The sequence below is a fragment of the Mauremys mutica genome, chromosome 1 (genome assembly GCF_020497125.1).
Source record: "Mauremys mutica isolate MM-2020 ecotype Southern chromosome 1, ASM2049712v1, whole genome shotgun sequence".
Taxonomy (NCBI): Eukaryota; Metazoa; Chordata; order Testudines; family Geoemydidae; genus Mauremys; species Mauremys mutica.
This window is the reverse complement of record NC_059072.1, coordinates 264,271,397-264,283,615: the sequence shown is the minus strand read 5'-3', so window position 1 is coordinate 264,283,615 and position 12,219 is coordinate 264,271,397.

The following is a 12,219-nucleotide window of genomic DNA, read 5'->3' as shown; positions in this document are numbered from 1 at the left end:
AGCAAAGACCAGGTGGGGGGATGTTGATACCCGAACATCAGCCCCCTTGCCCCCCCACAGTAGACAGGAGGGTCCCAGGATCAGCATGGCCAGGGGCAGCTCCAAGCAAGGGGAGGGGGCAGGAGCAGGGGTGCCAGAATGGGGGGTGGGGGTCAGGGGGCCTGGCCTCATCACTTTTAAAAATGTAAGGGCAAGTGATGGGGGAGTGGGTGGAGAGGAGCAATCAGGGAGCAGGGTCTTGGGGGGGAAGAGGTGATGCGAGGACAGGGCCTTGGGAGGAAAGGCAATGTGAGGGCGGGGACTCAGAGGGGAGGGACGGCGTGAGGGCAGGGGCACATGGGGAATGGGCGGTGGTTCCCCCACACTTTTTAGGGAGGAGCAGGAGCAGCAGCAGCTGCAGATGCCTGAAAAGGAGTGCGGGGAGGAGAGACATGAAACCCCTGCTCTGGAGGTGCCTCCTGAGCAAGGCGCACCCTGGGTGGTCACCCAGCCTGCCCACTGCTAAGGCTGGCCCTGGTTACAGATTTTAAATTAAACTGATTTCATAATATCAGTAAATATCCATAATTCCTCATAGAGTATTAATACCTACATTTCACAATGAGATTAGTCACCAGCTTTCATAAAATACTTTACTCGATCCACTTTTATAATACAATAATATTACATAGAATCAGTTGATTTCAATTGCTTATTCTTTGGATGGAGTTCATATCCCCTGTTCTCCCCTGGGATGTCTGGACTCTGATTGTCACAGTGGGGCTCTTGGCTCAAGCTCTGATTCGGCTCCTATTTAAGTCATTGGCACAACTCATGGTGCAGGATGAGGCCACACATAAAGATTAAAACTGATTTTCCTGTGACTGACTTTCTCACTTTTAGAAGAGTTATTATTTCCCTACATGTAATTTTCTGGGACCTTGGAATTCATGGAGGACTTTGGTGGACTAAAGTACTGAGCTACATGACGAGTGAGATGAGTGACAGGTCAAATACAGATGCAAGAAACTGAAACATTTTTCTTGAAAATCAGGGAGCTTAATCTGAGAACTATTCACTCAATAATTTAGGGAAAAAAGCTAGAGAATAACTTAAAAGTTTTAGGGAAGCCATCCCTGATCCTGAATCAATCAGTGTATGTATCTATCTTCTTTTATTCTTTAGCCTGTACACCCTTCAGGCAGGGATTGACTCTATTCTGTGTTTCATAGAATCACAGAATCATAGAATCTCAGGGGTGGAAGGGACCTCAGGAGGTCATCTAGTCCAACCCCCTGCTCAAAGCAGGACCAATCCCCAACTAAATCATCCCAGCCAGGGCTTTGTCAAGCCTGACCTTAAAAACCTCTAAGGAAGGAGATTCCACCACCTCCCTAGGTAACCCATTCCAGTGCTTCACCACCCTACTAGTGAAAAAGTTTTTCCTAATGTCCAACCTAAACCTTCCCCTCTGCAACTTGAGACCATTACTCCTGTCATCTTCTACTACTGAGAACAGTCTAGATCCATCCTCTTTGGAACCCCCTTTCAGGTAGTTGAAAGCAGCTATCAAATCCCCCCTCATTCTTCTCTTCTGCAGGCTAAACAATCCCAGTTCCCTCAGCCTCTCCTCATAAGTCATGTGCTCCAGCCTCCTAATCATTTTTGTGGCCCTCCGCTGGACTCTCTCCAATTTATCCACATCCTTCTTGTAGTGTGGGGCCCAAAACTGGACACACTACTCCAAATGAGGCCTCACCAGTGCTGAATAGAGGGGAATGATCACATCCCTCGATCTGCTGGAAATGCCCCTACTTATACAACCCAACTTATGTATAGCCTTCTTGGCAACAAGGGCACACTGTTGACTCATATTCAGCTTTTCGTCCACCGTAACCCCTAGGTCCCTTTCTGCAGAACTGCTGCCCAGCCATTCGGTCCCTAGTCTATAGCAGTGCATGGGATTCTTCCGTCCTAAATGCAGGACTCTGCACTTGTCCTTGTTGAACCTCATCATATTTCTTTTGGCTCAATCCTCTAATTTGTCTAGGTCCCTCTATATCCTATCCCTACCCTCCAGCGTATCAACCACTCCTCCCAGTTTAGTGTCATCTGCAAACTTGCTAAGGGTGCAGTCCACACCATCCTCCAGATCGTTAATGAAGATATTGAACAAAACCGGCCCCAGCACCGACTCTTGGGGCACTCCACTTGATACCGGCTGCCAACTAGACATGGAACCATTGATCACTACCTGTTGAGCCCGACCATCTAGCCAGTTTTCTATCCACCTTACCGTCCATTCATCCAGCCCAGACTTCTTTAACTTGCTGGCAAGAATACTGTACACAGAACTATGAACCCAGGATAACGGGGCCCAAGATCTGATTGGGCATCATTATCATCATCATCAAATTTGGTACCAATCAGTATAAGATCGTAAATAATGACATTGCAAAAAGAGAAAAAAGGGCATATTTGCTGATGCCTGAGATGACTTACCTGTCTGGATGCAAGAAAGAAGCAAGAAGAGAAGATACACTGTCTGAGACTCATAATTTGGCCAAATTTGGGCCAATTTTCATGTGGACATCCATAGGTTTATTGCTTGCATCAAGGTGACCCCCCTCAATTTCAAGTCCCTGCTCAATGAAACAGCTTTATAAGAATTTTTAACATGGGTAAAACAATGTACTTTTTCTAAATCTCATCTGAGACTCATTTTAGCTGAAATTTTCCAAAAAGAATTCAGCCTACGCAGACACCGAGCAGGGAAAATTTTAGCCCAACTGGTTAAAGTTTGGCAGAGTTACAAGCAATTGAAAACAGGCTGTTATGGATAAACTTAAGTGTAGGCTTCACTATAGTGTGTTGCCTATAAGATCTTTTTTTTTTTTTTTAGCTCAGAAGCCATTTTTCTCGATAAACAGAAATATCCTTGAATAAAACCAACAGCGTGACTTCTTAAAAATACAGGAAAAAAAGCTTTGCAAACTCAACCTAGATTTGTCCAATAACAATTTACAAGGCTTGGAAAAAGCACAAAATACACACCATTTGTCTTCCCCCCACCATCAGCAGCACTCTCCTTTCTGAGTCATTAATGAACCAATACCCAGCATGGTTGTGGGGAATGCTTTGTTGCATGTTCAACTCTGTTGAATTAAATGTAAAACCAAAGTTTAACCGCTTGTGTTCATTATAGAATCCAGGTCACTTTTTATAAGAGACTGTGTGCTAGCTTTGGTATTCTGACCAAATCCAAATTTCACTACGTACATATTTCCTACTTAAAAACTCCTGAAATTTCAATTCTTTTCCCCTTTCCCGGCCTAATTGTATATGTAATGCTGCTGCACACTGTTAATCGGCTCAGCGATTTCTCCCCAAGAATTGGCTGCACTTCAGGGCAGGTGAAATTACTTCTGTACTGTAGATGTAAAATTGAAAAAGCATTTTAGGATACTTCAATATAGAAGTGTAATAACATAAATATTATGGAAAGGATGAAGCATAATTGTAGGATTTGTTCAACAGCCCTTGACAGATATGAATCCGAGTGGGTGTACATGAAACATTTCAAATAGTACCTTAATATTTTGCCTGTTTGAAAAATACTGGGATCATAATTGCACCTGTAGACATCAGCGCTATAAATAGAGTGAAACAAAAGAAAATGAGATGTGAATTTATAATAATGTTTTGTATAAAGTCCCTGTCATTAGCATCCATCTGGACAGAGCTGATTAATTCTCTTAGCACAGGTGCAGACTTCACCAGGCAGGGGATGTAAAGATTAAAGGATATTTGACAGTAGAGAACCCGGGAAGTTGAACCGTCAGTGGAATTAGTACATGAACACTGACAAGATGTAGATTGCCCTAATTTTCTATTATTTAACTTGTTATTGGTACCTCATGAAACTTCACTTTGTATGAATGGTTCAAAAATACGTTATTTTCAGCAAGAACTTCTCTTTTTACTTTGAATTCCTTTCCAGAGATCCTCCTTGGGTGGCACAACTACACCCGGCCCCATGTCGTGGGCTTGGCTCAATCTATCCCCAAGTGTGGGTCCAGGAAACAGAGAGCCTAATCACAGTCAGAGTAGATGGAAATGCCTTGAAAAGAATAGAAAGAAACATGTACTCTCCAGACAACTAGAGCAGAAAGACAGAATATCATAGATACACACTAACATCTTGGATTGAAAGAAAGATACCCTTAGGATAAATTTATGAGAGTGACAACTGATTGCTGAACAAGGACATTCAACTATAAAGGATTTTGTGTTCATTATAATCTTTTTGAATTAAAGGGTTAAAGGGAAAATAGTTTCAAATATTTTAATGAATCTATCAAGTCACTAAACACTCTATTTTACATACAAATATTTAACCCACTAAGTCTATGTCTACATTTAAAATGCTAACATCTGTGGCCCTGCAGCTTGGCTGCTGTACTGCTTCAGCGTAGACACTTACTACAGTGGTGGAATGGGTTCTCCCATCGCTGTAGTTAATCCACTAGGTTGAGGGAAGAATTCTTCTGTCAAGCTAGTGCTATCTACACTAGGGATTAGGTTGGCATAACTATGTTTCTCAGGAGTGTGGATTTTTCGCACTTCTGAGAGTCATAGCTATGCTGATATAAGTTTCCAGTGTAGACAGGGAATTAGGCACATAATTGCTATTTGTGCCTTTGAAAATCTCTCCCTAAAATCTTAGTTAAAAGTCGAATAGTCAGACGCAAAAGTTCATGGACATTATCCATCCTGAGTTACCCAGCATTAACCTGAAATCAGATAGGTAATTTGTCTGGTCTTCATCAGTATGGAACTCTAGCCACCAACACCTTGTCTACAATCAGAAGATGTATATTCATTTTTCTGCATGGTTGAAGAGCCACCAGTGCTACCAATGTTGAAAAATACCTATTTTTCCATTGTACCATATATAACTTCCATTAAAATTCAGAGATATTACCCATTGCTCACGTCCTTAGGCCATGGGAAAGGTTTGTTAACGGATATACTACATGAAGGATTGTCAAATTTACCCCATTTTAATAGAGAGGATTGTCTTAGTAAATTCAAATGATCTTACAAATTCTAAACCTTTTAAAAGCCTAAGGCTCAGGACTATAGTCACTTCCACAACATGTCCCCTTTGTACCACTCTAGCAGTGCAAAGAGGCCATAAAGTTGCCCTGACAAAGACCTGAGGATTCCCCCAGTTACCACAATGTTTCCTGGTCTAAATCTACAGAAAATCTTGGTAACTATTAACAAATGCTGGGCTAGATTCTATGATACAGGGTGGTGAAAAGTAGTCATTAAAAGAGGCTTAAATGACCCTTCTAGAATACCTTCATCACAGGGGGATTATCTAGCTGGTATGGAGCTAGTGTAAAAGCTGGCCCTACTCCTGGCATAGGGCGTGTGTTGGGGATAGACTGTGGGGTGGAGAAGGTGTTTTCAGATGGCATAATTTAGACCAACCCTAAGGCTGCTCTCAGTTTTGCTGGGCAGGCTCCAACTGTTGCCGGAATTAGCCAGATGCAAAGGACGGCAGATCTGGCTTTTTAATGTGGACTACTATATTGCTGCTGATATGCATATGAAAGATTGGGACCACTGGTATATCTTAGACCGGGAATCATAGCTCAGTTCTATCATTTATATGTCAGGTGTACGTAATTATATGGATTCATGTTCTAATGATGTATTTTAACAAAGGAATGTTTGCAGCAAAATATATCCGGAAAATGAACCACTTAAAATGATATGACTGTAAATATCTCCAGAGCACAAGTGCTTTGAAGAAGTATAGTAAAAGGTTTCACTGATCTCAGGATGGGGGCCAGATGTTTCTGTGAGCAGTGAGTATACTGAAGCCATTTTTTCTTACATAAAAAACAAAATTTGCTCATAGAGGATTCCATCAAGAAACGGCCCTATATATGCCCACTGTGAGACACACAGACAGAATTATGCTACTGTGTATTGTGATATATACAATTAGAAATTCAAAGGGCAGGTTCCTTGGCTTTGTTAACTGGGCTTTGAACCCACTTGAATGGTGGTTATTACCTGCAGGTTGTTTTTTTACCTACAGTTCTTCCTTTTGAAAATCACATCTACTATGAAATTCATATCTCCTCTGTGGTTTTCCCAATGTTTTCCTGTGAGTCTCAAAAGCTGTAAAACTAGGAGAGTTGCAAGAGAAATGGTTTACTGTATTATGAGTATTGTGACATAAATTCCCACTTACTAATCAGAGTCATAAATTCCTGTCTGATCTGAGCAGCAAAATAAGATAAAAAGACATATTGGTGCCAGCATACATCAAAATAACTGTGAGCTGTGCTTCCCTGTCAGACTTCGTAAATATTAGGCCTGACATTACAACTGAGCTGCAGAACTGCAGACAAGACAGCAGCAAAGTATTTATTTGATATGCTTATGCTATAAACTTCACATCTGATTTTTCTGTCTCTGATAGAGTAGTATGTTTGATAAGAGGGAACAGTTGTATTGTACACAACATATGTATCATCTATGAATTTATAATCACCATGCCTTTTGTCTTCTTATTTTTTGATGCATGAGTGATCAATTTTGCTCCTTTTGCTTCATCAAAGAAAAAGCTAATTATATTAATTTCTGCAAATATGGTTCTTAAAAGTGAGAGAAATGGCTCTGAATAAAATACTGAACACACCATGAGTGAGGATTATTACTATTATTAATCAAAAGACGTTCTCTTTGCTACAATTGTGGTTATACTTGAAATAATCTGGCTTCTGATAGTCATTGCAGAAGGCAAGAAAAAAATCTGTGTATCAAATAACTACTTCAGATAGATGTCTGCTTCTCCATCAGCACTACAAGCCACATGTCAGCTACTTGACTGAAGGTGGTTTGGGAGGATGATCCTTTGAGAGAAGAGAGACAGACAGTTTAAAGGCATTTCCCCCTCATTCACGTCCTTTAATCTCTTCTCATGTTTCTGGTTTTTAATCATTCATCCTATGGCAATGGTGCTGAATGCTAATAAACTAGTACCTGGTGCAACACAGACCATTTAGGAACAATTAGTGCTGGTACCAAGTGCCCACTCTGCACTTTATCAGGCAGTTGGTGTGTGTGTGTGTGAGAGAGAGGGGTGTGGAATCAGGAAATGCAATTTGAAATGTTTCTATTTACTACACTTCATAAGGAGATGGCAACAAGATGACATATGTCATTGTTCCAGTTCAGCTGTTTTAATTTCTGAAGCAGTTATTATCCTTCAGTTCATTGAATACTTCTGTACATGTGTTCTCACTAAATCTAATTTGATATTTGCAATATAGTTACATAGCAGATTCAAACCTCTTTTATTTGTACATTATCTTTGTAAGTCTCTGGTAGTTATGGGAGAGAGATAGCTCTGTGGTTTGAGCACTGGTCTGCTAAACCCAGGGTTGTGAGTGCCCTCCTTGAGGGGGCCACTTAGGAATCTGGGGCAAAATTAGTATTTTATTTTATTTTAGGGGGAGGGAGAGCTCAGTGGTTTGCACATTGTCCTGCTAAACCCAAGGTTGTGAGCCCAATCCTTGGGGAGGGGGCACTTAGGAATCTGGGGCAAAATCAGTACTTAATCCTGCTAGTGAAGGTAGGGGGTTGGACTCAATGGCCTTTCAGGGTCTCTTCCAGTTCTATAAGATAGGATAGGTATTTCCTGTGGGATAAATACATGATATCATATTAAATACTATTCACAGACATTTTAATCAGCTTTTAGCAGTTTAAATACATTGAGTTCTCAAGGTGATGTCACAGTGATGGGCTTGTTGGTGTTTGTAATTTTATTTTAAAAGTTAATATCTGTATATCATTTATTATTAATAAATATTATTTGTATAGTGCCATAAATATACATGGCACTTTAATCGATGTGTAGAAAGATGGGTTCCCTTTTAATCTAAAGTTAGGTTAAAGACATCACAATTAGCAGTTGTCATGGGAGAATGAGAAGGAGACAGAAAGAGAGAGTCAGGTCTTGTTGGTTCAGAATCCTGAAGACAGCAAGGGGAAAAGCTAGCTGCCCCACTGATTTCTTGTGGGTTCCTTTTGACAATTTTATCTAATGAAATTTATAAGCATATTGAATATAGAGGCATTAAGAAAATTATCCCTTTTAGAAAGAAAATATATTTAAAATATACTGTATAAACCATAAGGTGTACTGATTAAAGTGCCAGTATGCAAATTGTGGCCAAAGCGACAAATATTCGTATACCTATATTTCTTACAAAGATTCAGATTATAGAAATGAAATCGTCCCACCTATGTCATAGTACAGTATAAATATTATATTGTATTCCATAAATACAATTTGATTTAAAAGGGCAGAGAGAGGCATCTATCTGTGGTCAATCACCCAGGAGTAGCAGGTCAGACACTTAGGGCAGGTCTACACTGGGGCGGGGAGGGGTTTGATCTAAGATACGCAACTTCAGCTACATGAATAGCGTAGCTGAAGTTGAAGTACCTTAGATCGAATTACTTAACGTCCTCACGGCGCGGGATCGATGTCCGCGGCTCCCCATTTCGACTCCGCTACCGCCATTCGCGTTGGTGGAGTTCCGGAGTCGACAGGAGCATGTTCGGGGATCGAGATATTGCGTCTAGATGAGACGCGATATATCGAACCCCGAGAAATCGATTGCTACCCGCCGATCCGGCGGGTAGTGAAGATGTACCCTTAGTTGCCTAAGCCCCACTCCTCTCCTTGTCCTGGCCCTCTGCCCCATTCCCCACCCCTCTGTTCAGAATGTCACTAGCTAGCAACATGTCCATGTACTTGCAACAGTAGCATTTCCTAAGAGCTGGGTTTGACTGCAGCAATTGTCTTGGCTAGCCACCGCTGCATGGCCTGCCATGTAAGGTTGCCAAGTGTGGATTTTGTCTCCTTCCTGGATAGCCAAGGTAGCATCTTGCTCAGCAGACTGGTTTCTGAAAATCCCTTTCTTAGGCACTTAACTATCCCCATGTACTCCATAGGAAGCCTAGGCAGCACCTAACTCGGGGCTGAGAATTCCACTATGCAGAAGGCCACCCCAGAGATTAAGTGTTGTTCTGCCCAGTCAAGAAGCACCTAAATCCCTATTAAAAATCTGGCCATAGGGGCTCTCAGCTGGGATGCCTCTTCTCATGTTAGATGCTATTGCTGCTCCACCCACTGGCAGGAAGGCTAGGAGTCCTAGAAACTGCTAGGCCAGGCACCAGCTCCTCCTGCTACCACCAGTTCAGATTCCCCTGCCTGGTGCAGCCTCTCTTTGCCAGCCAAGCAAGGAGCAGAGATCCCCAAAGCTGTACAGAAGAGTGGGAGCCCTCCATCTGCTTGTAGCCTCTTAGTGCCCCTTAGTTTAGCCCCTGGTGGGTTGGAGCTGACGAAGAGAGATGAAAGTGAGTGAATTTCAAAGAGAATATTCTGCATGCTATGAACTGCCATGTGTCTCGCCTCCTCCCCAACCCCCATCATGAAAGTAAATAGAAAAAGAAATTCTTGATAACTGAGTGGAGCTCTGAACTGGCTGTGGCAAGTCATTATAGTATGTAGATTTGATTACTTTTTACATAAAACCAGTATCATAATCTTACATAAGCCTCTTCTTGTAGAATCTAAAATTGCATGTCTGATCTTTTATGCAACAACCCCCCCCCCTTGGAAATACTTTTGCAATTTAAATTCTGTGTGGAGCAGTGTGACAGAGACCCATTGGTGGTTCACTACTCTGTGTCAGACACTCTTGTCAAGCCTGACATACTCATTACATCTGTTGTCATAATCTGCTGATTGACATCTAAAAGGTGTCATATAAAGTATCATTGGAAAACTAATACCCACTGATCATTAATATTATTGCATGATGTACATATAATGGTTGTACAAAGAGTTATGGGTATGTGCTAGAATTATGTTCTTAAAATGTGTTTGGCAAACAATGCAAAAGTCCAGTCTGCCTAGACAATGGAATGAGTATTTGTTTGTCTGACCAGACATGTTGTCAGGCAGAGACAATGAAGGTATATTTACATAAAAGGTAAATAAACTTAGGGAGTGGGGGAGATAAGCTCTTAGCTATAAAGACAGTGGTCTGAAGCTCGAATGATAAGCAATTGAATCAACTGATTATATACAATATTACTGTATTATAAAAGTGTATCAACTAAGGCCTTTTATGAGAGTTAATGACACACTGGTGATTAATATAATTGTGAAATGTGTCTATTAACACTATATGAGGAATTATGAATACTCTGTGATATTATGCCCTGTGACCAACCACAAGGAAAAAATGTTTTTTCCCCAGACAGGAGGGAAGATAACCTTATGGAATCAAACCGATGGAAGCTCCATTTACATACAGATCAGCAGGGGGATGGGAGGTATACGGGAAGGGAAGAACAGCATAAGGTCATCCTGCCTTTTGAAGCAGGGTTAGTGAACTCTGAGAGATATAAGGGGAAACAGAAAGCCATTTTGGCATCCTTCACTTAGGAAGACAAGGGAAACCAGCACCTTGTATTTCTGTGGAAGTTCCTGACTGAGAGAAAGTCAGGACGGTTGGAAAGAAGAAAAATTGGTAAGAAATCTACATTGAGTCAAGGCTGTAGCTTGTTAAGTCTTAGCAACTAGAAAGCATATTTTACTTTTACAGTAGATTCTTGCTTAATAGCAATCCTCATAATAGCGACTTCTCATTAAGGGCAACATAATGCCAGGAACCAGGCCCATCCCATTAACATCAATGTTAATGGCATTTGGATATTAGCAACAGGCACGATGCTTAATAGTAACTTTTTTTTAGAGGGAAGGTCCTACTTGTAATTAATTTCCTGCCTCTGAGCATGTGCAGATGAGGGCTTCCACTGTGTGCCATAGTTTCCAAATGCATGGACCTATCTCTTTGGATGCTGACCACACCTATGAGCCATAGATGTAGCCAAAAAACAACTCTGATCGATGTACTTCATCTTGCTAAGCTGTTCTCCCACAGACTGTTCTAAACTGCTTCAGAGACAGAGGGTGTGACTGGGTGCCTGGGGTGGATCACACTCAGTGCTGCCTGCAAGAATCAGGACAGACAATCCCCAAAAGCCAGTAACAAAGGAGCTTCTGCAGTACCACACTGGTTAACCAGAAGCCAAACACAGTCCTCCTTAGGTATTTCAGCCCTTGGCTCCTTTCCAGACAAAGAGGTCTAATATAGTGAGAGGTTACTGAAAACTCAGTTCACCATATGTGAGGTTCTACTAATCCCAAAGGATCAGAGATTTACCCCCAAGTCAATATATCTCAGCTCTTCCCCATATATCATGCTGTCAGCCAATCATTAGTAAACTAACTAAATATTTATTAATAAAAGGAAAGAAGAAAGTTATTGAATGGTTAAGGAATCATACACAAAAGTGATTGCAAAGTCCTTGTATCAGGTTGTAGCAGTGATGGCTTGCACAAGTCTCTCTGATAACTTCCCAAAGATTGGAAGGTCCTCAGTCCATAGTTCAAAATACTCCTTTTAGTTGTAAATCCACAGTCCAGAGAATTGGAGCAGGAAAGAGGCCAAATGGAGATGTCTCAGGTGTCATTTATATCTTTTGCCATGTGCATGGAAAGGTACTGGCCCAAGAAGGAGTCCAGGGTCACATGAGCATGAAAAGTTACTGGTAAAAGATGGAGTCTTAGGTCACATGTCCACATCATATGTCTATACATGATTTGCTGAATCACAGGGGTGGCCACTGGCTCCTTGCTGTCTGTGGCATCCACAGGAAAGGCCCATTTGACAGTATGAGTTTCTTCAATGGCCCAATGTGAGAGTGGAGTGTCCTTAATGGAACATCAACACACAGCTGGCTAGCCCTGATGTAAATCTATCCGGGGGGAGGGCTGTCACCCAGGCATACAACACATATTTGAGGTACAGCTACATAGTCAATATTCATAACTTCAGATACAAAGATGATACATGTCTATAAACAGAAGCAAATCATAACTTTTCCATTGATACCTTATATGACATACTTAGTACTAGATTTATTGCAACTTTGTAACAATGGTGACTGTATTAGTGTAACTGGTTATTTTCATACAGCATCACAGAAGGTTTTCATCATCAACAACAACAAAAATGATGGTCTGGTGGACACTGATGTGCTGGCCAATGTTTTTGTTCCTGAAAATCTAAC